Raw genomic sequence first — 22,302 nt, 5'->3', positions numbered from 1 at the left:
AGCCTCTTTCTCTGTACAGTTGATCTTTTGTGATGTATCTGACTGAATACCTTCTCATTTCTGTTTCTGTATGTATTTTAAATATTTCCTTTGTGGTTACCCTAGGGTTTATATTATAATATCTACATCTATAACCTACCAATTTGAAAATATACCAACTTAGCTATAATACCGTACAGGTTCCCTTCTCACATATTCCTCTTTTTCCCCTCTGTGTTTTTTTGGTCCCACTTTATATTTTACATGTTTGTTATCAGGATGTATGCCTTTTTCTTGTTCAATTGTATTCTGACTCTTATAGGGATTAAAGAGTAGAGTTCTATTTTGAGGCACAGTACTATTGTGTTTTACATTAACTCTCATAGTTACCCATACTCATGATCTTCATTTCTTCATACTACTTGAAGTCAAAGTCTTCCATCATTTTCTTTCAATCTGAAGAACTCCTTTTAGTAATTCTTGTAGAGCAGGTCTTGTTGACAAACTCTTTCAGTTTCTGTATATCTGTGACTATTTTAAACTCTCATTCTTGAAGGACAGCTTTGACAGCTAAAAAATTGGGGTTGGTAGTTTTTCTTTCAGTACCTTAAATATATCATACCACTGCTTTTTCCCTTCCATAGTTTCTGATGAGAAATCGGCACTTAGTGTTATTGAGGATCCCTTTTATATGATGAATCACTTTTCTCTTGCTGCTCTCAGAATTCTCTCTATCTTTGGCATTTGACATCCTGATTAGGTATGTGTCTTGTTATTGGCCCATTAGGATTTATTCTGTTTGGAGTACTTTTTGCTTTTTGCACATGCGTATTTATGTCTTTCTTAAGAGTTGGAAAGTTTTTGGCCATTATTTCCTCAAAAATTCTTTCTGCCCCCTTTCCATTCTCTTCTCCTTCTGGGAAACCATGATGACTATGCTTGTGCACTTTGTGCTACCACTCAAATCCCTGAGACATTGCTCAAATTTTTTTGATTATTTTCTCCATCTGTTCTTTTGATTGTATTATTTCAATTTTCCTGTGTTTTAGTTCACTGATTCTTCTGCCTGTTCAAATCTCCTCATGTATGTCTCCAATGTACTTTTTAAATACAAATCAATTTTATTGATACTTATTAATAAAACATAAATCCATCCAAGGTTTACAGTCAATAGTATTCAGTGTAATCACATATTGGAGCATTCATCACTTCATTCATTCTTAAAGTACTTTCATTATTCCAATAATAACAATAAACAAAAAACAAACAGACAAAACTAATCACCATTCAATCTCTCTATACTTCCGCTGCCATACATAGCTGCTATTCTGTTTCCTTCTAACTAGTATGTTTGTATTTATGTTCTGTAAAAACAGTTTTATTTATGCAATATCACCCATATTCATATTTTACATGAGATTTTATTATCTTATAGATCATGTTACAGTTTTAGTTTTCTTTCTAGTAATATACAAGACCTTAGACTTTACTTTTCAACCACTATCATACTCATATAATAGCACCGATATTTACAAGGACCATGATATGCTTTAACAATTTCTATTCAGAGCCAAAGATTTACAATCTTTTTACCAATTCTGGACATATTAAACCTCAGGGTTCCATTCTCTACACTGCTTATCTTTTCTGGTGACCTCTATTCTAATTATTAACTCCATGAGTTTACACAATATATTTAGTTCTTAATAGTACAATCATACAGTATTTGTCCTTTTGTATCTGGCTTGCTTCACTCAACATAATGTCCTCCAGGTTCATCCATGTTGTTATATCTTCACGACCTTATTTGTTCTTACTGCTGCATAATATTCTTTCATTTGTATACACCACAATTTGTTTGTTCATTCATCAGTTGATAGAAACCTGGGTCGTTTACAACTTTTAACAATGAGTGAATTTTTGCATAAGGTGTGAAATATGGGTCCTCTTTCTTTCTTTAGACTATGGATTTCAGTTCTCCCAGCACGTTTTGTTGAACAGACTGTTATGCCTGAGCTGGGTGGGTTTGGCAGGCTTATCAAAAATCACTTGAACACAGATGTGAGGGTTTGTTTCTGAACCATCAGTTTGGTTCCATTGGTCTATGTGTCTATCTTTATGTTAGAACAATGGTGTTTTTACCACTGCAGCTAGGTAATATGACTTAAAGTCTGACAGTGAGAGTCTTCCAATTTTGCTTTTCCTTTTTAAGATGTTTCTGGCTATTTGGGAGTTCTTACAATTCCAATTGAATTTTTTAAAAGATTTATTTATTTTATTTATTTTTCTCCCCTTCACCCACCACCCCTGTTGTCTGTTCTCTGTGTCTATTTGATGCATGTTCTTCTTTGTCTGCTTCTGTTGTCAGCGGCACAGGAATCTGTGTTTCTTTTTGTTGCGTCATTTTGTTGTGTCAGCTTTCTGTGTGTGTGGCACCATTTCTGGGCAGGCTGATCTTTCTTTCGCACTGGGCAGCTCTCCTTATGGGGTGCACTCCTTGTGCATGGGGCTGCCCTATGTGGGGACACCCCTGCATGGCAGGGCACCCCTTGCACGCATCAGCACTGTGTGTGGGCCAGCTCCACACGGGTCAGGAAGGCCTGGGGTTTGAACTGCAGACCTCCCTTGTGGTAGATGGATTCCCTAACTAACCACTGGGCCAAGTCTGCTTCCTCCAATTAAATTTAATAATTGTGTTTTCCATTTGTTTAAAAAATGCTGGTGGAATTTTCATCAGAATTGCATTGAATCTGTATGTCAATTTGGGTAGAATTGATGAGTTGTGATAGTCCTCCAATCCACGAGCATGGAATGTTCTTCCAAATATTTAGGTCTTTTTTGATTTCTTTCAGAAATGCATTGTAGTTTTCTGAAAACAAGTTGCTTTACATCCTTGGTTAAGTTTATTCCTAAATATTTGATTCTTTTAGTCACTATAATAAATGGAATTTTTTCCTGAATTCCTCCTCAGACTGCACATTACTAGTGTATAGAAACACCATTGAGTCTTGTGCCAGCATGCTGACACTCTACAGAAATCATCTCTTGGCTCGAGGATCTTTGTTGTAGTTTTTTGGGACTTTCTAGGTATAGGATCACATCATTTGCAAATAGTCAAATTTCTACTTCTTCCTCTCCAATTTGGAACCCCTTTATTTCTCTTTCCTCTCTGATTGCTCTAGCTAGAACCTCCAGAACTATATTCCTTATCTTGTTTCCAATCTCAGTGAGAAAATTTCAGGCTTTCACCTTTGAGTACAAAATTAGCTGTGGATTTTTCATAAGTGGCCTTTATAATTTTGAGAAAGTTTCCTTCAATTCCTATCTTTTGTAGTATTTTTTATCAAGAACAGATGCTGTGTTTTGTCAAAAACCTTTTCTGCATCATTCAGTTAGGTCATGTGATTTTTCTTCTTTGATCTATTAATGTGGTGTGTTACACTGATTGATTTTCTTGTGTTGACCCTCCCTTGCATGCTTGGTATAAAACCCACTTGATGATAAAGAAAAATTCTTTTAATGTGTTGTTAGATTCAATTAGCAAATATTTTGTTGAGGATTTTTGCATCAGTGTTCATTAGGGAAATGAGTCTGTAATTTTAGATATTTTTAAAATTTCTTTTTCTGCCTTTGGTATTAGGTTGATATTGGCTTCATAAAAATGGTTTGGTAGTGTTCTTTCTTGTTCAATTGTTTGGAAGAGTTTGAGTAATATTGATACTAAATCTTTGAATGCTTGGTAGAACTCACCTGTGAAAGCATCTGGTCCTGGACTTTTAATTTTGGGGAGTTGTGTGATGACCATTTCAATCTCTCTACTTGTGATCAGTTTGTTGAGGTCTTCTATTTCTTCTGGGGTCAGTGTAGGTTCTCCATACATTCATAGGAATTTTTCCATTTCATCTAAATTGTCTAGTTTTCTGGCATATAGTTGTACAATAGTATCCTTTTATGATCTCTTTTATTTCTGTAGGGGTCAACAGTAATGCCCCCATTTTCATTTATTTGCATCTGCTCTCTTTTTTTTTTTGTCAGTTTAGCTAAGGATTTTGTTAAAGAAAGATTTTGTCAAAGAACCTACCTCTGGTTTTAATTCTCTCTAATGCTTTTTTTGTTCTCAATTTCATTTACTTCTGCTCTGATATTTGTTATTTCATTCCTTCTACTACTTTAGGATTAGTTCGATGTTCTTTTTTAGATCCTCCAGTGGCGTAGTTACGTCTTTGATTTTTGCTTTCTTCTTCTTTAATGTAAGTATTGAGGGTTATAAATTTCCCTCTTTGCAGTGCCTTCACTGCTTCCCATAGGTTCTGATATGTTGTTACCTTGTCGTCATTCATTTTGAGATATTTATTGATTTCTCTCAAGATTTCTTCTTTGACCCACTGATTATTTAAATGTGTGTTGTTTATTTTCCTTATATTTGTGAATTTTCCCTCTTCTGCCTCTTGTTGATTTCCAACTTTATTCCATTAGGATCAGAGAAAGTGCTTTGTGTATTTTCGATCTTGTTGAATTTAGTGAGATCTGCTTTGTGACCCAACATATGGTCTATCCTGGAGAAAGATCCATGAGCACTTGAAAAGAATGTATATCCTGTTGTTTTGGGGTGCAATATTCTGTATATGTCTATTAGGTTTAGTTCATTTATCATATTATTTAAACTCTCTGTTTCTTTATGGATCCTCTGTCTAGATGTTCTGTTCAATGTTCAGAGTAGTGTATTGTAGTCTCCAATTATTATTGCAGAGATGTCTATTTCTCCCTTCAGCTTCACCAGTGTTTGCCTCATGTATCTTGGAGCATCCTGGTTAGGTGCATAAATTTTATTGGCCCTTTTATTAATATATACTATCCTTCCTTGTCTCTAATAACAGTTTTGCTTTGAAAGTCTATTTCCTCTGATAAAAGTATAGCTACTCTGACTTTCAATTGCTTTTGGTTTCCTCTTGCACACAATATCTTTTTCCAGCCTTTTGCTTTCTTTTTTTTTTTTTTTGATGCAGTCACCCAGTAGAAACCAGAAACTGAAGAAGCCAGAAGACTTAGAAACCAGAAGTCAGAAAAAGCCCCAGAAGAGACCCTGTGAAAGAGACAGAGATACAAACCAAGGAACTACAAGGATTGTGCAATCCAGCACCAGAATGCTACAGACTTCAGTGAGAAAGCATAGCTTGTCAAGACCTTGATTAGGAAATTCTAGTTTCTAAAATCATGAGCCAACCCAGTGTGTGACACTTACCATAGCAGCTCTGTCAAACTGAAGTGAAAACCAAATAAATTCTGTAATTTAGTTAATAATATCACACAAATGTTAATTATATAGTTTTTGCAAATTGACCATAGTTATTAGATAAATCTGGGTGCAGGATATACCAAACTTTTTGTATTATATTAAAACTCTTCTTTAAAATGAAATCATTTAAAAATTAAACATTAAGTACACAAGACTGAACTTCAAGAACACAAAATAAAACACTCTTAATGAATGAAAGTAACTGAATAGTTCAGGAAACAAGCTTAAATGTCATTAAATGAATCTATTATTCAGTGAGAAAGGGGGATTTGACAGACCACATAGGTGATAGCAATTATTGAGAAAAATAAAACTATTTTATGTTTATACCAGAAAAAAATGAGACTCAATTTAATAAACTAGATACATACATATGTATGTATGCATGCATCTGTGTATAATACTTCTCTAAATACACCTCTGCCACTACTTTATTAAAAAATATAACTTTAGAATAATTTCAGGCCATTAGATATGCATCAATTTCATTCCTTGTAATATGTATAAAATTTCTACAGTATGGATAATTTATTTAACCATTCCCAAATTAATGGAAGTTTAAATCGTTTCCACCAACTAGATATTTCAACATTGTAGTACAAAGTTGAATCAGATATGTCTTTTTTCCTTGTGACACTTCCAGGCTATTGAGGGATACAAAGTGGAAAGCCAAAAAGAAAAAACAAAGTGAAAGTGTTAGGATAAATAAATATAAGGCATAAAGCATGTAGTGTAGGCAACTAATCCAAAATCTAAAAGTCAATGAAGGCTTTCTTTCCGTTATAAATTTAATTTTTAAAAGCTTCCAGCCTGCAGAAACAGAATCCGCTCCCTCACAACTGTGTTGCTACCACGGAAAATGAAGCTTGGCTCAAATTAATGGAAGATGTTGTTAATGGGGGAAACTGTGAAAAGGGGGAGGGATGAGGTATATGGGCATCCCCAATATATATATATATATTTTTAAATGTTACATTAAAAAAATATGAGGTTCCCATGTAACTCCCACCCCATTCACCGCACTCATCCCACATCAACAACCTCTTTCATCATTGTGGCACATTCATTGCATTTGGTGAGTACATTTTGGAACACTGCTGCACCACATGGATAGTGGTTTACACTGTAGTTTACACTATCACCTAGCCCACCCAGTGGATCTTGGCAGAACATAAAATGTCCAGCAGCTGTCCCTGCTGCCCCACCCAGGACAACTCCAAGTCCTGAAAGTGCCCCCACATCATATCTCTTCTTCCCTCTCCCTACCCTCAGCAGCTACCGTAACCACTTTTTCCACATCAATGCTACAATTTCTTCCATTAATAATCACGATAATTCCATAGTAGAATATCAGTAGGTCCAATCTAATGCATGCTCTATTCCTCCACCCTGTGGACCCTGGGATGGTTATGACTACTCCACCTCTAAATCAAGAGGGTGCTTAGATTCCACGTGGATGATGGTTGCAATTCTTCTGTTTGCAGTTATAAGTACTCTGGCTCCCTGGTGTGATGGTTGACCTTCTTCACCTCCCTGTTAGTTGGCCGGGGTAAGTCGGATAAACCAACCCCAGTGCCAAACACAGGTCCAGTAAAAGTAACAGAAGAGGCATGTGTAGAAAGGACACACCTGAGTCCAACTCCATTACACTTAGGAAACACAAACTCCAAAGTAGGGCCAACTGACATGGCACTGAACTCCAGAGCCATCTGCCATGACCATAGAACCCTTGGGTCTCTGTAGCCCTCAGGACAACCAGTACCTGGGCTTGTACCTACTTTGGCTGTCTCTGGGACCCTGCTGAGGCATCCATAAGTGCAACCCCTTTGATGACCTCCTGACTCTTTTTTGGAGCCCCATAGACATATAAACTCATTAGTCCTTTCCATTTCCCCCTTTTATCCAAAGTCAAAAAGCAGTTTTTAACACCTGATATTACATGTAGGCTGAGATATTCTGCTGGTCTGAATTGACCATTTTATTCAAGGTCTTTTTTAGTTATGCCATCACCCGGTGCTTGATAGTAATCCCTTGTTGCCAGGGAGGCTCATCCCCAGGAGTTATGTCCCACACTGGGGGGAAGGTAATGCCTTTACATGCTGGGTTTGGCTTAGAGAGTGGCCACATTTTAGCAACATGGAGGCTTTCAGTATATTGGCATCCTCGGGTCTAAGGTGATTCACTTGTAGACAACATGTAGGTGGCTCATATTTTCTTATCCATTCTGCCAGTCTGTGTCTTTTGATTGGGGAGTTTAATCTAATAATATTCAATATTATTACAGTAAAGGCAGTTTTTATTTCACCCATTGTGACCTTTGGGATTTGTCTATCATATTTATTTTCACCAATCTTCTGATCCTTTTAGGTACTTTTACTAATATAATCTTCATTTCTAGACTCTCTTCCAAGCCTCTCTTTCCTGTCTTTTCCTTTTAGGCTGTAACACTGCCTTTTGTATTTTCTGAAAGTTGGTCCCTTTTTTTAAAACTCTCCCAGTTTCTGTTATTCTGTGAAAATTCTACACTTGTCCTCATTTTTGAAAGGCAATCTTGCCAGATATAAGTTTCTTGTTTGTAGAGGGGGACTGGACTTAACCATCCAAGGTTCCACAGGATGGAGGAATAGAGTATAGTCTAGATTGGACTTACTGGTGTTCTACTGGGGAACTATTGTGATAAGTAAGGGAAGAAATTGTAATATTAATGTGGAGGAAGTGGCCACAGTAGCTGCTCATGGTAGGTAGAGGGAAGAAGAGATATGATGTGGGGGCACTTTCAGGACTTGGAGTTGTCCTGGGTGGTGCAGCAGGGACAGATGCAGACAGGGACAGACACTGTGGGTCTTGCCATGGCCCACTAGTGGAATCGGGGAGAGTGTAATCTACAATGTAGACCACTGTTCATATGGTGCAGCAGTTCTCCAAAATGTATTCACCAGGTGCAGTGAATGTGCCATAATGATGGAAGAGGTTGTTGATGTGGGAGGAGTGGGGTAGGGGGTTGGGAGGTATATGGGGACCTCATATTTTTTAATGTAACATTTAAAAGAAAATAAAGAAAAAAAAAGAAAAAGAAAAAATGAAAGATTTTTGTCTGACAGTATTTCTCTTTCAGCATCTTTTATTTTATTTTATTTTTTAATTGATTTTGTAAAAATATTACATTAAAAAAAATATATGAGGACCCATTCAACCCCACCATCCCCACCCCACCACTCCCCCCCGAGTAACACTCATTCCCATCATCATGACACATCCATTGCATTTGGTAAGTACATCTCTGGGCACCTCTGCACCTCATAAAATTTTTAAAAATAATTTATTTTGTCCCACCTCTGCCATTTGCACTTGCTGTATCTCTTTGTCTTCCTTGTTGCATTAGGAAGCACTAGGAGTCAAACCCAGGACCTCTGATCTTGGAGGGTTGCATCTAATCACCTGAGCCATCTCTGCTCCCTTCTTTTAGTATTTTAAATGTATCATACAACTTCCTTCTTGTCTCCATGGTTTCTGATGAGAAATCGGCACTTAATCTTATTGGGTACCCCTTATATATTATGTATTGTTTTTCTCTTGCTGCTCTCAGAATTCTCTCTTTGTCCTTGGAATTTTTTTTTTAAGTTTAACTGATTTATTTGAAACAAACGATGAAACAATATTTATTAAATCAGATGTTTCCAATTGAATACATTAAATGTCATTCTGTTAAAATTCATGTTTTTAAAACACAAGGATAAGAACTGTTCAAGTTTGGAAATGAATGTAAAATTAAACTTCCTTATATTCACTGAGAATTAAACTTGAAAAACAAAACATTATAGGTAATTAATCTTTAAGGACAGATGTGATTATAATTAAACCATAGGGAACTAAGTATGTTAATAAAATGCCCTTAATCAATGCTAAAGGCATGTGTCTTTTACATATGAGCCAAACCAAATTAAATAGCATTTTGATGTCTTTGTGGAAATGACATTTCAGAAATCCATGTCTTATAAACTGACATATATTTTGTTCAGTTATCTTAGTGATTTTTAGCAATTTAATTAATTTAGTCTAGAACACAAAGAAGTTGCCTTTAATAAATTTTAAAAGGCAATAGATTTTCTTTTGAAACCTTATTTTTTATTAGACTTGGTTCTATAACCTAGTAAGGATATACAAAAGGATGTACATATAAAATAGATTTTGCATTCTTCAATTTTTCTTTTTAAAGTAGAACAATGTAATCTTGCATACTTGGGCTTTCTAACTTTTAGAACTTATACAGATCCAATGAGACCAAAATCTAAAATTAAATAATCTAAAATTAAATAATCTTTACTGCTAAAAGTTAATTGACAGTGTTGGGGAGAAAATGTTACTATTACTGCCAAAAAACTGAAAGCTTGATAAATATAAAACTTTGAAATTGCTGCTACTCATGTAACTGTTTAGATTTTATTGAGGGGCTAACAGAAAGGGAGTCTTGCACTTGACAAAAAACTAATGATTAACAAGGCATAGCAATTTAAACTAGAATTTTTAAACCACTGTAAAGTTTTATATGTCCCTTAGCTAATATTCTCATTGTATCATATTATTTAGGTCCAAGTTCTTGCTTCAAAGAATCATCAGAGTAACATGGATTGAAGAGACTTGTGAACATTTGCCATCTCTTGTTGCTGAGTGTCCATCATAATTTTTTGTCTTTATTTATTTTTTTAATGTTACATTCAGAAAATATGAGGTCCCTATATATCTCCCACCCCCCTCACCCCACCCTCCACCCATAGCAACAAACTCCTCCATCATCATGAGACATTCATTGCACTTGGTGAATATATCTCTGAGCACTGCTGCACCTCATGGTCAATGGTCCACACCATAGCCCACACTCTTCCACATCCACCCAGTGGGCTATGGGAGGATATACAATGTCCTGTAACTGTCCCTGCAGCACCACCTAGGACAACTCCAAGTCCTGAAAATGCCCCCACGTCACATCTCTTCCTCCCACTCCTTACCCCAGCAGCCACCATGGTCACTTTCTCCACACCAAGGCCACATTTTCTTCGATTACTAATCACAATAGTTCATGAATAGAATATCAGTAAGCCCACTCTAATCCATACTCTATTCCTCCATCCTGTGGACCTTAGAATGGTTGTGTCCACTCCACATCTATATCAAGAGGGGGCTTAGATTCCACATGGAGGATGGATGCAATTCTCCTGCTTTCAGGTGTAGGCACTCTTAGCTCCATGGTGTGGTGGTTGATCTTCTTCAACTCCATGTTAGCTGAGTGGGGTAAGTCCAATAAACCAGAGTGTAGGAGTTGCAAGTCTGTTGAGACCCAGGGCCTGGCTGTCACATGGTCAGTCCAGAGATTCAGGTCCCCTTGGTATACATTAAACCCCAGCACCAACTAAAGTTCTGGTAAAAGTAACAGGAGAGACTTGTGGACAAAGATCACATCTGAGTCCAGCTCCATCACACAGAAACACAAACTCCAAAGTAGGGCCAACTGACATGGCACTGAACTCCATCTGCCAAGACCATAGAAACTGTGGGTCTCTGCAGCCCTCAGAAGAACTAATACCTGGGATTGTACCTACTTTTATCTCTCTCTGGGACTCTGCTCAGGTGTGCATAAGGGCGACCCCTCTGATAACCTCCCGGCTCTTTTGGAAGACTCATAGCTATATAAACTCATTTGTCCTTTCCATTTCCCCCTTTTATTCAGGTCAAAACGCATTTTTAACTCCTGGTATTATATGTAGATTGAGATATTCTGCTGGTCTGAGTTGACCCTTTTATTCAAGGTCATTTTCTAGGTACATCATCAGCTGGTACTTGGTAGTAATCCCTCGGTGCCAGGGCGGCTTATCCCCGGGAATCATTTTTTTTTTTGCAGCATAGCCATTTCCTTTCTAAGTTCATTTTGTGCACCAGAAAGATTCCCATGTTTCTTCTCCAAGTCCTCCACACTCTTTACGAACTGCTCATACAACTGTTCATTTGTTTTCAGTATCTTGCTCTGAACAATTCTAGATTGTTGAAAAACCTTTTCTTGCTGTCAAAACATATTAGCTAATTTTTCTTCTTGTTCCTCAACTTTCTGCACAAATATATCCCACTGCTGAAACAGAGTCAAAAACTGCAGAAAATATTCTTGGTTAAGTTTCTGCCGTTGTTCTTGTTGTGTTTTCCAAACATATTCAATTTTCTGCGTACTGGTTTTGAGAGAAGCTTTGGCATACATTACCAATCTTATTCTCTTTGCAAGAAAAGCCTTGTTAATATCAGCTCCAAATCTTTCCAACATATCATGTACCTCACCTCTCATATCTTCTTCAATCATTCCAGTGCAAGGTCATTTCTTTCAATGCTTATCAATTACTGGAAACTTTTCTTCTATAATATCCTCCTCTGAGCCACTCAGATCTTTCTTGTCTTCTTTTTCAAAGTCATAAACTCATATAACCTAATTCTCCATTGCTGATTTTCTAGATTTGCCAGTATGCTTTCTTCCAAAGGGTGCTATAATTAGATAGTTTCTGACTCAGTGGTCACAAGTCTCCCATGGTTCAAAATCCCGAGCTGGACAAACTGCTCCTGCTCCTATGACCCGAGGCATCCCCTTTGCAGCCATGACTCTGATCTTCTTTGTCCTTGGAATTTTAAATTGTGATTAGTATGTGTTTTGAAGTTGGTTTATTTGGGTTGATCCAGATAGGAACACATTATTATTCTTGGACATGGATATCTATGTCTTTCAATAGTTTAGAGAAATTTTCTACCATTATTTCTTCAAATATTCCTTCTGCCCCTTTTCCTTTTTTCCCCCCTTCTGGGATTCACATGACAGGCATGTTTGCATGTCTCTTGCTGTCATTTAGTTCCCTGACACTCTGTTCAATTTTTTTCCCATTCTCTTCTTCATCTTTCTTTATTTTTTTGCACCTTAAACTTTTTATTAGACTATTACACCCAGAAAAACTCTTTTGTAACAAGGTAAACACACATGTTTAAACAGAACCCCAAATGAAAAAATAGAACATTACCAGCATATCATAAGCACCCCCTAGGTACTCCCTTTCCCAGTCACTAACTCTCTTCACAAGTATTTATTATATGCACAACCATATTGTCTGTAAATAATGAGGGTTTCATTTCTTCCTTCTCAATCATTGTACCTTTTTATAGCCTGTATAGGACTTGCATTTGACAGTAAAATATGGAATAGAAGTGGTGATAGAAATAATTTTTTTCTCATTTATGATCGTGGGGGAAGTTTTAATATTTTGCTATTAAACAGGTTGTTTTCTGTAGGTTTTTGTAGCTACTCTTTTGAATATTAAAGCATTTCCTTCTATTCCTGGTTTTCTGAATTTTCTTTCTAATTATGAATGATTTGAATATTATACACTTTTTTGTATCTATTAAGATGATAATATGATTTTCCTTTTATGTTAATAAGGTAAGAATTAGAATAACATTTACATATGAAACTACCCTTGCATTCCTGGGATAAACTCAATGTGGTCTTGATTTTTTAAACTGATTGCTGGATTCGATTTGATAACAGTTTGTCTAGGATTTTCACATCTATGTTGTGGAAGGACTGACCTGAATTGTTCCTTTCTTGTACTGTCTTTGTCAGATTATTGTGTCAAATTTATGTGGCCTTTAATACGAACTGAAAAACGTTGATTGATTTCTAGTGTCTGGAAGATTTTGTGTAAGGTCAATGTGATTTCTTTCTTTTTAATTTTTTCTTTCTTCTTTATTTTCTTTTAAATGTTACATTCAAAAGATATGAGGTCCTGATGTACCCCCCACCCCGCTCACCCCACTCCTCCCACATCAACAAACTCTTCCATCATTGTGGCACAATCAGTGCACCTGGTGTAAACATTTTGGAGCACTGCTGCTCCACATGGACAGTAGCCTATATTGTAGTCTACACTCTGCCCCAGTCCACCCAGTGGGCCATGGCAGGACACACAATGTTCAGCATCTGTCCCTGCAGCACCACCCAGGACAAGCCCAAATTCTGAAAATGCCCCCACATTGTATCTCTTCTTCCCTCTTCCTACCATGAGCAGCTATCATGACCACTTTTTCCACATCAATACTACAATTTCTTCCCTTACTAATCACAACAGTTCCCCAGTAGAACACCAGTAAGTCTACTCTAGTGTATACTCTATTCCTCCATCCTGTGGACCCTGGGATGGTTATGTCCAGTTCCCCTTTACATCAAAAGGGGGCTTAGATTCCACATGGATGAGGGATGCAATTCTCCTACTTGTAGTTCTAGACACTCTTGGCTCCCTCGTGTAGTGGTTAACCTTCTTCATCTCCCTGTTAACTGGCCAAGGTAAGTCCAATAAACCAGAGAGTAAGAGTTGCAAGTCTGCTGAGGCTCAGGGTCTGGCAATTCAGAGATTCAGGTCTCCTGTGTATATACCAACCCCAAAGCCAACCACAGGTCTGGTAAAAGTGACAGAAGAGGCATGTGTAGAAAGGTCATATCTGAGTTCAACTCCATCACACTCAGGAACACAAACTCCAAAGTAGGGCCAACTGACATGGCACTGAACTTGAGTCATCTGCCATACCATAGAACATGTGGATTTCTGTAGCCCTCAGGAGAACCAGTACCTGGGTTTCTATCTACTTTGGCTGTCTCTGGTACCCTGCTGAGGCATGTGTAAGCGTTACCCCTTTGATGACCTCCTGACTCCTTTTTGGAGACTCATAGCCATATAAATTCATTTGCCCTTTCCATTTCCCCCTTTTATCCAAAGTCAAAAAGCAGTTTTTAACACCTGATATTACATGTATGCTGAGATATTATGCTGGTCTGAGTTGACCCTTTTATTCAATGTCTTTTTCTAATTACATCATCAGCTCTAGGTCTAGTTCATATTTCAGGCACACAGGCTCATAATCATAGACATCAGAATCAAGGGCTCTCAAGAGACACCCTCTCCTCTGAGAACATTCCCCAGTGGAAGAGCAACAATCCCCCAAGTGCAAGGGCAAAAAGCAATGAAGAATGCTCCAATGATGGGCCCTTAATACTGATGACTATGCTTATGAGACTGTGTCCTTGAAATTTTAACTAGGCCTAGAGCTGAAGGGTGCCTAAGAGTTACCTCTTAAGAGCCTCCAAGTTGCTCAAATGTGGTCAATCTCTAAGCCAAACTCAGCATGTAAATTCATTACCTTCCCCCCAGTGTGGGACATGACTCCTAGGGATGAGCCTCCCTGGTGCTGAGGGATTGCTACCAATCACTAACTGGTGATGCAACTAGAAAGAGACCTTGAATAAAAGGGTCAACACAGACCAGCAGAATATCTCAGCCTACATGTAGGATCATGTGTTAAATAATGCTTCTTGACCTTGAATAAAATGGGGAAATGTCAAAGACAAATGAGTTTATATGGCTAAGAGTCATCCAAAATGTTTTGGGAGGTCATCAGAGGAGTCGTGCTTACACACGCCTCAGCATGGTCCCAGAGATAGCCAAAGTAGATACAACTCCAGGTACTGGTTCTCCTGAGGGCTACAGAGACCCACAAGTTCTATGGTCATGGCAGATGGCTCTGGAATTTAGTGCCATGCCAGTGGGACCTTTTTTGGAATTTGTTTTCCTGAGTGTGATGGAGTTGTACTCAGATATGACCTTTCTACACATGCCTCTTTGGCACTTTTACTGAACCTGTGGTTGTTGCTAGGTTTGGTGTATGCTCAGCAGACTTAAATATCTGGACTGTCCAAGTGCCAGCTGGGTCCCAGCCTCAAAAGAGTTGCAACTTCTACTGTTTGGTTCATTGGTCTTATGCAGACCAGCTAACAGGGAGGTGAAGATGGTCAACCACTACACCAAGGAACCAAGAATGCCTATAACTGCAAGCAGGAGAATTGCCTCCATCATCCATGTGGAATCTAAGCTCCCTCTCGTTACACTGGTAGAGTGGACATCACCATCCCAGGGTCCACTGTGTGGAGGAATAAAATATGATTTAGAGTGGACTTGCTGATGTTCTACTATAGAACTATTGTGACTAGTAATGGAAGAAATTGTAGCATTGATGTGGAGACAGTGGCCATGGTAGTTGCTGAGAGCAGGGATAGGGAAGAAGAGAAGTGATGTGGGGGCATTTTTAGGACTTGGAGTTGTCCTAAATATATTGAAGGGACAGATGCTGGATATTATATATCCTGCCTTAACCCACTGAATGGACTGGGTGAAAGTGTAAACTACAATGTAATCTATTATCCATGTGGCCCAGAAAAACTCAAAAATGTATTCTGCAGCATATTTTAATTTTTATTTATTTTGCCTTTTTTTTCCCATAACATCTGTTATTATTCTTTGTATTCTTTCAAATTCTACTTTGTCCTCACCCAGTGTCTTCTTACTATCCTTAATCACTTTAGACATCTCATTGAATTTATTAAGGAGGTTTTTTTGAACATCTATGATTAGATGCCTCAACTCCTGTATGTAATCTGGAAGCTTATCTTGTTCCTTTAACTGGGCCCTATCTTCCTGTTTCTTGGTATGGATTGTAATTTTTTTGTTGGTGTCCTGGCATCTGGCTTACTAGATGTATTTATTCTTGGTGCATTTTCTTTCTTTAGTTTAGGGCTTTCTTGCCCTTTCTCCATTGCTGGTTGTGTACTAGCAGCCAAGGATGTAGTTGGTGCTGTAAGATGTGGAGGCTGAAGCCACCTTCATTTCCCTGGGACTAATGAAGCTTCACCTACCTATGTCCTTTGTAAGGGTTAGGGAAAGAGCCACATCCATGTGTAATAATCTAAGAATTGCAGGCCAAGACTGTCTGTCATTGCCTGGAGAGACTGATGAAGCTTCACACCCCTTCTTTTCCTGCTTGGGATAGGGTTGAAGCTGCAGGTGTGAGCAGCAGTCTATTCTGTGTGGGTCCAAAATGGCCTCAGTTGTCCAAATAGACTGGCATAGCACCAATTCCTCCATTCTCCTAGGGGTGTGATTGGGCCCTTGCACACAACAGTCTAATTTGTGTGGGCTGAATGCACTTGCAGCTTCCCTGAGAGGCTGAGGGAATACTTTCCCTTCTGCTATTTAGGAGTGGGAACAGAACCACTGACACCCAACAGTTCATTCTCTGTAGGCCAAACACACCTGCCAGTGCCCAGAGAGGCTGAAGAAATATCAGCTCCCTCCTATCCTTTTGGGGGTGGAGATGGGTCCACAGGTACCCCAGTTCAGGCTGTGCAGATCAAAAGTACTTGCCATTGTCTGGAAAGGCTGAGGAATCATAACTCCCCTCCTATCTTACTTGGGTCAGGAATGAAGCTATAGGTGTCCAACTATTCAGGCAGCATGGGCTGAAAGTTCCTGCAGTAACTCAGAGAGGTGGAGGAGACACCACTCCCTCTTATCCTATTGGGGTTTGGGGTGGAGCTACAGGTGCCCAAGTATCCAGTCTGTGCAGGCTGAAAGAACCTGCAGTTTCCCAGAGAGGCTGAAGAAACACAAGCCTTCTCCTAACCTATGGGGTTGGAGAGGTGGAGATGGAATTGAAGGCACTCAACAAACCAGTTCACTTGGGCTGAAAGAAACTGCAGTTGCCCAGAGAGGCTGAGGAAACAAATCTCCTCTCCTCTCCTATTGGGATGCTGGAATGGAGCTCCAGGTGTCTGACTATTCAGTCTGTGCCAGCCAAATGTGCCTGCAGTTAGCTCAAGAGGCTGGTGCAGGTCCCTCCAGCTTCCTCCTTGCTGGAGTTGGCACTGGGGCAAAGGTAGAGTTTCCACCACATCTGGGTGGAAAGAAACCGGTCCCTACCCTCATTGTGATTTTCAGTCAGCCCTGCCTCCTCACATGCTGGATGCAGAGTTAAAATGGTGGCTACTGGCCTCTTTCTGAGTTGGACAGTTCACACTTCAGTTGGTCTTAGGATTTTAATTTAGTCAGCTGAATTTACAAATCAGTAGTGGAATTTGGTGCCCAACTCTCTCTTCCCCCCTTTTTTGAGAAAAGGAACTTCCAACTCCAGCCATGGCATAGCTTCTGAGGCAGCTTGGGCCAACAGTGGATGATGGGCACTGGCCTCCATGGTGTGGAGTGCTCTACTTATGAATCTTCTCTGCAGATGGGCAGTCCACTCTTTCCATTCTTTCAAGGATGTTTCAGGATGCTCTTCTGGTCTCCTGGGGCACCTAAACAGATTATTTAGAAAGCTCTGGTTGATTACTAACTGTCCTGTAGGACCATCTGACTCTTGAAGCTTCTTACTCTACTGCCATCTTGCTGATTCTTAATACCATACAGGTTTTTCTTTATTTAATTTTTTATTATCTCTTTTTTTAAAGATACATAGATCACACATAATGTTACATTAAAAAATAGAAAAGGTACCCATCTGCCCTACTTCCCACACTCCCCATTCCTCCCATATCAACAACCTCTTTAATCAATTTGGCACATTCATTGCATTTGATGAATACATTTAGGAGCAGTGCTAGACAGCATGGATTATAGTTTATGTTGTTTACACTCTCTCCCAGTCCATTCAGTGCATTATGGCAGGATATATAATGCACTTTATCTGTCCCTGCACTATCATACAGGACAACTCCAAGTATGAAAATGCCCCCATACCTCACCTCTTCTTCCCTCTCCCTGCCCTCTGCAACTCCCATGCCACGGTCTCCTCATCAATGATACAATTTCTACCATTGCTAGAGTCACAATATTTCTATAGAACAATACCAGTAAGTCCACTCTAATCCATATTTTGTTCCTCCATCCTGAGGACCCTGGGTTGTTGATGTCCACTCCACCACTAAATCAAAAGGGGACCATGGGGTTTTGAACATTGTAGCTTTGTAGTATTATTTAAAGTCATGTAGCATGATTCTTCCAAATTTGATTTTCTTTTTCAGTATGTTTTTGCTATTCAGGGTCCCTTGCCCTCCCAAATAAATTTCATAAATGGCCTTTCCAGTTCAGTAAAAATACTTGTAATTTTTATTTGGATTGAATTAAATATGTAAATCAATTTGAGTAAGAGAGACATCTCAATGATATTTAGTCTTCCAATCCATGAAACTGGAATATTATTACATTTATTTAGGTCTTCTTAGGTTTATTTTAATAATGCTGTGTATTTTCTGTAAGTTTGTCTTCCAGACTCTAGCCCTCTGAGACAGCTCGATTTGCTTAATTCATATCATAGAGGTCATGTAGTATTTTTCCTTCAATGCCTGGCCTGTTTCACTCAACATAAGGTCCTCAAGATTCATCCATGTTATTCCGTGTGTTAGTACTGTACTCCTTCTTACAGCTGTGTAGTATTCCATTGTATGTATCTATCACATTTTGTTTTGCCATTCATCTGTTAATGGGCACTTGGGTTGATTTCAAATTTTGGCAATGGTGAATAATGCTGCTATGAACATTGGTGTGCATATATTGGTTTGTGTCCTTGTTTTCAGTTCTTCTGGGTATTGCTGGGTCATATGGCAAATCTATAGGTCATTTTTTGAGTTACCACCAGACAGTCCTCCACAATGGCTGGATCCTTCTACATTCCCACCAGCTGTAAATGAGGGTTCCCTTTCCTCCACATCCTCTCCAAAATTTGTAGACCTTGTTTTTTTTTTTTTAATAGCTACCAGTATAATGGGTGGAAGATGGTATCTCATTGTAGTTTTGATTTGCATTTCCTTAATAGCTAGTGAGGTTGAGCATTTTTCATGTGCTTCTAGCCATTTGTATTTCTTCTTTAGAGAAGCATCTGTTCAAATCTCTTGGCTATTTTTAAAATGGGTTGTTTGTCTTTTTATGTTAGAGATATAGGATTTCTTTGTATATGCTGCATATTAGGATCCTATCAGATGTATTTTACCAAATATTTTCTCCCATTGGGTAGACTGCCTTTTCACTTTCTTGACGAAGTCCTTTGAGGTGCAAAAGGTTTTAATTTTGAGGAGGTCCCACTAATCTATTTTTTTTCATTTGTTGTTCATGCTTTGAGTGTGAAATTCATGAAGCCATATCCTATTAGAAGGTCCTGTAGATGCTTCCCTACATTGTCTTCCAAGGTCTTTATGATCTTGGCTCTTATATTTAGATCTTTGATTGATCGTGAATTGATTTTTGTGTAAGGTATGAGATGATGTTCCTCTCTCATTCTTTTGCATATGGATATCCAGTTCTCCCAGCCATTTGTTGAAGAGGGCATTATCTCCCAGTTGAGTGGGCTTGGTGACTTTGGCGAATATCAGATGACTGTAAGTGTGAATATCTATATCAGAATTGTCAATTCGGTTCCATTGGTGAGTATGTCTATCCTTGTGCCAGTACCATGCAGTTTTGATTACTGTAGCTTGCTTTGTAGTATGTTTTAATGTAGGGAAGTGTGATTACTCCTATTTCATTTTTCTTTTTCAATATGTCTTTGGGTATTCAGCGCCTCTTTGCCTCCAAATAAATTTAATAGTTAGTTTTTCCAGTTCAGTACAAATGCTCTGTTGATTTTTACTGGGATTGCAGTAAATCTGTAAATTAGTTTGAGTAAGACAGACATTTTAATGATATTTATCCTTCTTATCCATGAACAGAAAATATTCTTCCATTTATTTAAGTCTTCTTTGATTTTCTTTAACAGTTTTGTGTAGTTTTCTGTGTATAAGTCATTTACATCTTAGGTAAATTTATTCCTAGGAATTTGATTTTTTATTTACTATTGTAAATAGTATTTTTCTCATGAGTTCCTCCTCAGGGTGCTCATTATTGGTGTTCAGAAATGCTACTGATTTTGAGCATTGATCTTATAACCTGAGACTTTACTGAACTCTTTTATATGTTCTAGAAGCTTTGTTATAGATATCTCAGGCCTTTCTATGTATAGGATCATGTCGCTTACAAATAGTGAAATTTTGACTTCTTCTATTCCATTTTGGATGCCTTTCATATCTTGTTCTTGCCTCCGTGCTTGAGGAAGTACTTCTAACACAATATTAAATAGAAGGGGTGATAGTGTGCCTCCTTATCTTGTTCCCAATCTCAGATGGAAAGATTTTAGGATTTCACCATTGTAAATGATGTTAGATGTGGATTTTTCATATATACCCTTTATCATGTTAAGAAAGTTTCCTTCTCTTTCTATCTTTTGCAGAGTCTTCTATCAGGAAAGCATGCTGTATTTTGTTGAATGCTTTTTCTGCATCTACAGGTATGATCATGTGATTTTTTTCTATCTGTTTATGTTGTATGTTACATTGTTAGATTTTCTTATGTTGAACTGTTCTTGCATACCAGGGATGAAACCCACTTGGTCATGGTGTATAATTTGCTTGATGTGTTGTTGAATACAATTAGCAAGTATTTTGTAGAGCATCTAATTTCACTATAGAGATTTGTCTGTAATTTCCTTACTTGTGGCATCTTCGCTTGGTTTTGGTATTAAGGTAATGATGGCATTATAGAATTAGTTAGGCAGTGTTCCTTCTACTTCAATTTTTTGGAAGAGTTTAAGCAAAATTCAGGTTAGTATTTTCTGGACTATTTGGTAGAATTCACCTGTGAAGTCATCTGGTCCTGAGCTCTTCTTAGTTGGGAGGTTTTTAATGACTGATTCTATCTCTTTACTTGTGATTGGTCTGTTGTTTCATCAATGTAGGCTGCTATGTGTCTCTAGGAATTTGTCCATTTCCTCTAAATTTTCCTTCTTTTTGGCATATAGTTTTTCAAAGTACCCTGTTATTATACTCTTTATTTCTGTGGAGTCAGTTGTATTATCAACTTCCTCATTTCTTGTTTTGTGTATTTGCATCTTCTCCCTTTTTTTTTGTTGTTGTTAGCCTATCTAAGGGTTTGTCAATTTTATCGATCTTCTCAAAGAACCAGCTCTTGGTTTTGTTTATTTTTTCTAATGCTTTCTTATTTTGAATTTCATTTGGTTCTGCTTTGATCTTTGTTATTTCTTTCCTTCTACTTCCTTTGCAGTTAGTTTGTTGTTTTTTTACTAATTCTTCCAAGTGTTTGGTTACGTTTTTTATTTTGGCTTGTTCTTTTTTGATATATGACTTCATGGCTATTAATTTCCTTCTCCATACAGCTTTTGCTGCATCCCATATTTTTTAAACTATCCTTTATTTTAAAGATTCTTAGAGGTCAAATAATGTTACATTAAAAAATAAAAGAGGTTCTCATATACCCCCATTCCTCACCCCACCCTCATTCCTCCCACATTAATAATCTTTTCATCATTGTAGCACATTCATTGCATTTGATGAATACATTTTGGAACACTGCTATGCAGCATGGATATAGTTTATATTGTAGTTTACACTTTCTCCCAGTCTATTCACTGGGTTATGGCAGTATATAAAATGTCCTGCATCTGTCCCTGCAATATCATTCAGGAAAACTCCAAGTCCCAGATATGCCCTCATATCCCACGTTTTCTTTCTTCCACCTGCCCTCAGCAACTCCTGTGGCATCTGTCTCCACATCAATGATATCGTTTCTTCCACTGGTAGAGTCACAATAATTCTATAGTAGAATTCCAGTAAGTTCACTCTAATCCGTATTTTATTCCCCCACCCTGAGGTCCCTGAGATGGCTATGTCTACTCCACCTCTAAATTGAGATTTGGCCTAGATCCCACCTGGCTGATCTATCGGATTCTCCTGTTTGCAGTTGCAGACTCTCTCAGTTCCTCGTGTGATGGTTGATCATCCTCACCTACCTGTTAGCTGACCTGTGTAAGTCCGGTGAACCAGAGTAGATGTTGCAACTCTTCTGAGGCTCAGGGCCCAGCAGGCACCTGGGTAGTCCAGAGATTCAAGTCTCTTGGGCATACACCAACCCCAGCACTAAGCACAGTTTCAGTAAAAGTGATAGAAGAGTCGAGAACATAAAGACCTTGGAAGATAATGTAGGAAAGTATCTACAGGACCTTGTAATAGGAAACTTTTTGTTGTCATTTTCATTAGTTTCAATGTAGCTTCTGATTTCTTTTGAGATTTTCTCTTT

General features: G+C 38.2%; 1 pseudogene; it reads right to left on the bottom strand.

Moving 5' to 3' along the window:
* Positions 1–9,888: 9,888 nt before the first annotated feature.
* On the bottom strand, positions 9,889–13,372 carry LOC101420307 (synaptonemal complex protein 3 pseudogene; annotated as a pseudogene).
* Between the last annotated feature and the right edge of the window lie 8,930 nt (positions 13,373–22,302).

This window comes from Dasypus novemcinctus, chromosome X (genome assembly GCF_030445035.2).
Source record: "Dasypus novemcinctus isolate mDasNov1 chromosome X, mDasNov1.1.hap2, whole genome shotgun sequence".
NCBI classification, from domain to species: Eukaryota; Metazoa; Chordata; class Mammalia; order Cingulata; family Dasypodidae; genus Dasypus; species Dasypus novemcinctus.
The sequence above is the reverse complement of the archived record's forward strand: the minus strand, read 5'-3'. Positions and strand labels throughout refer to the sequence as shown.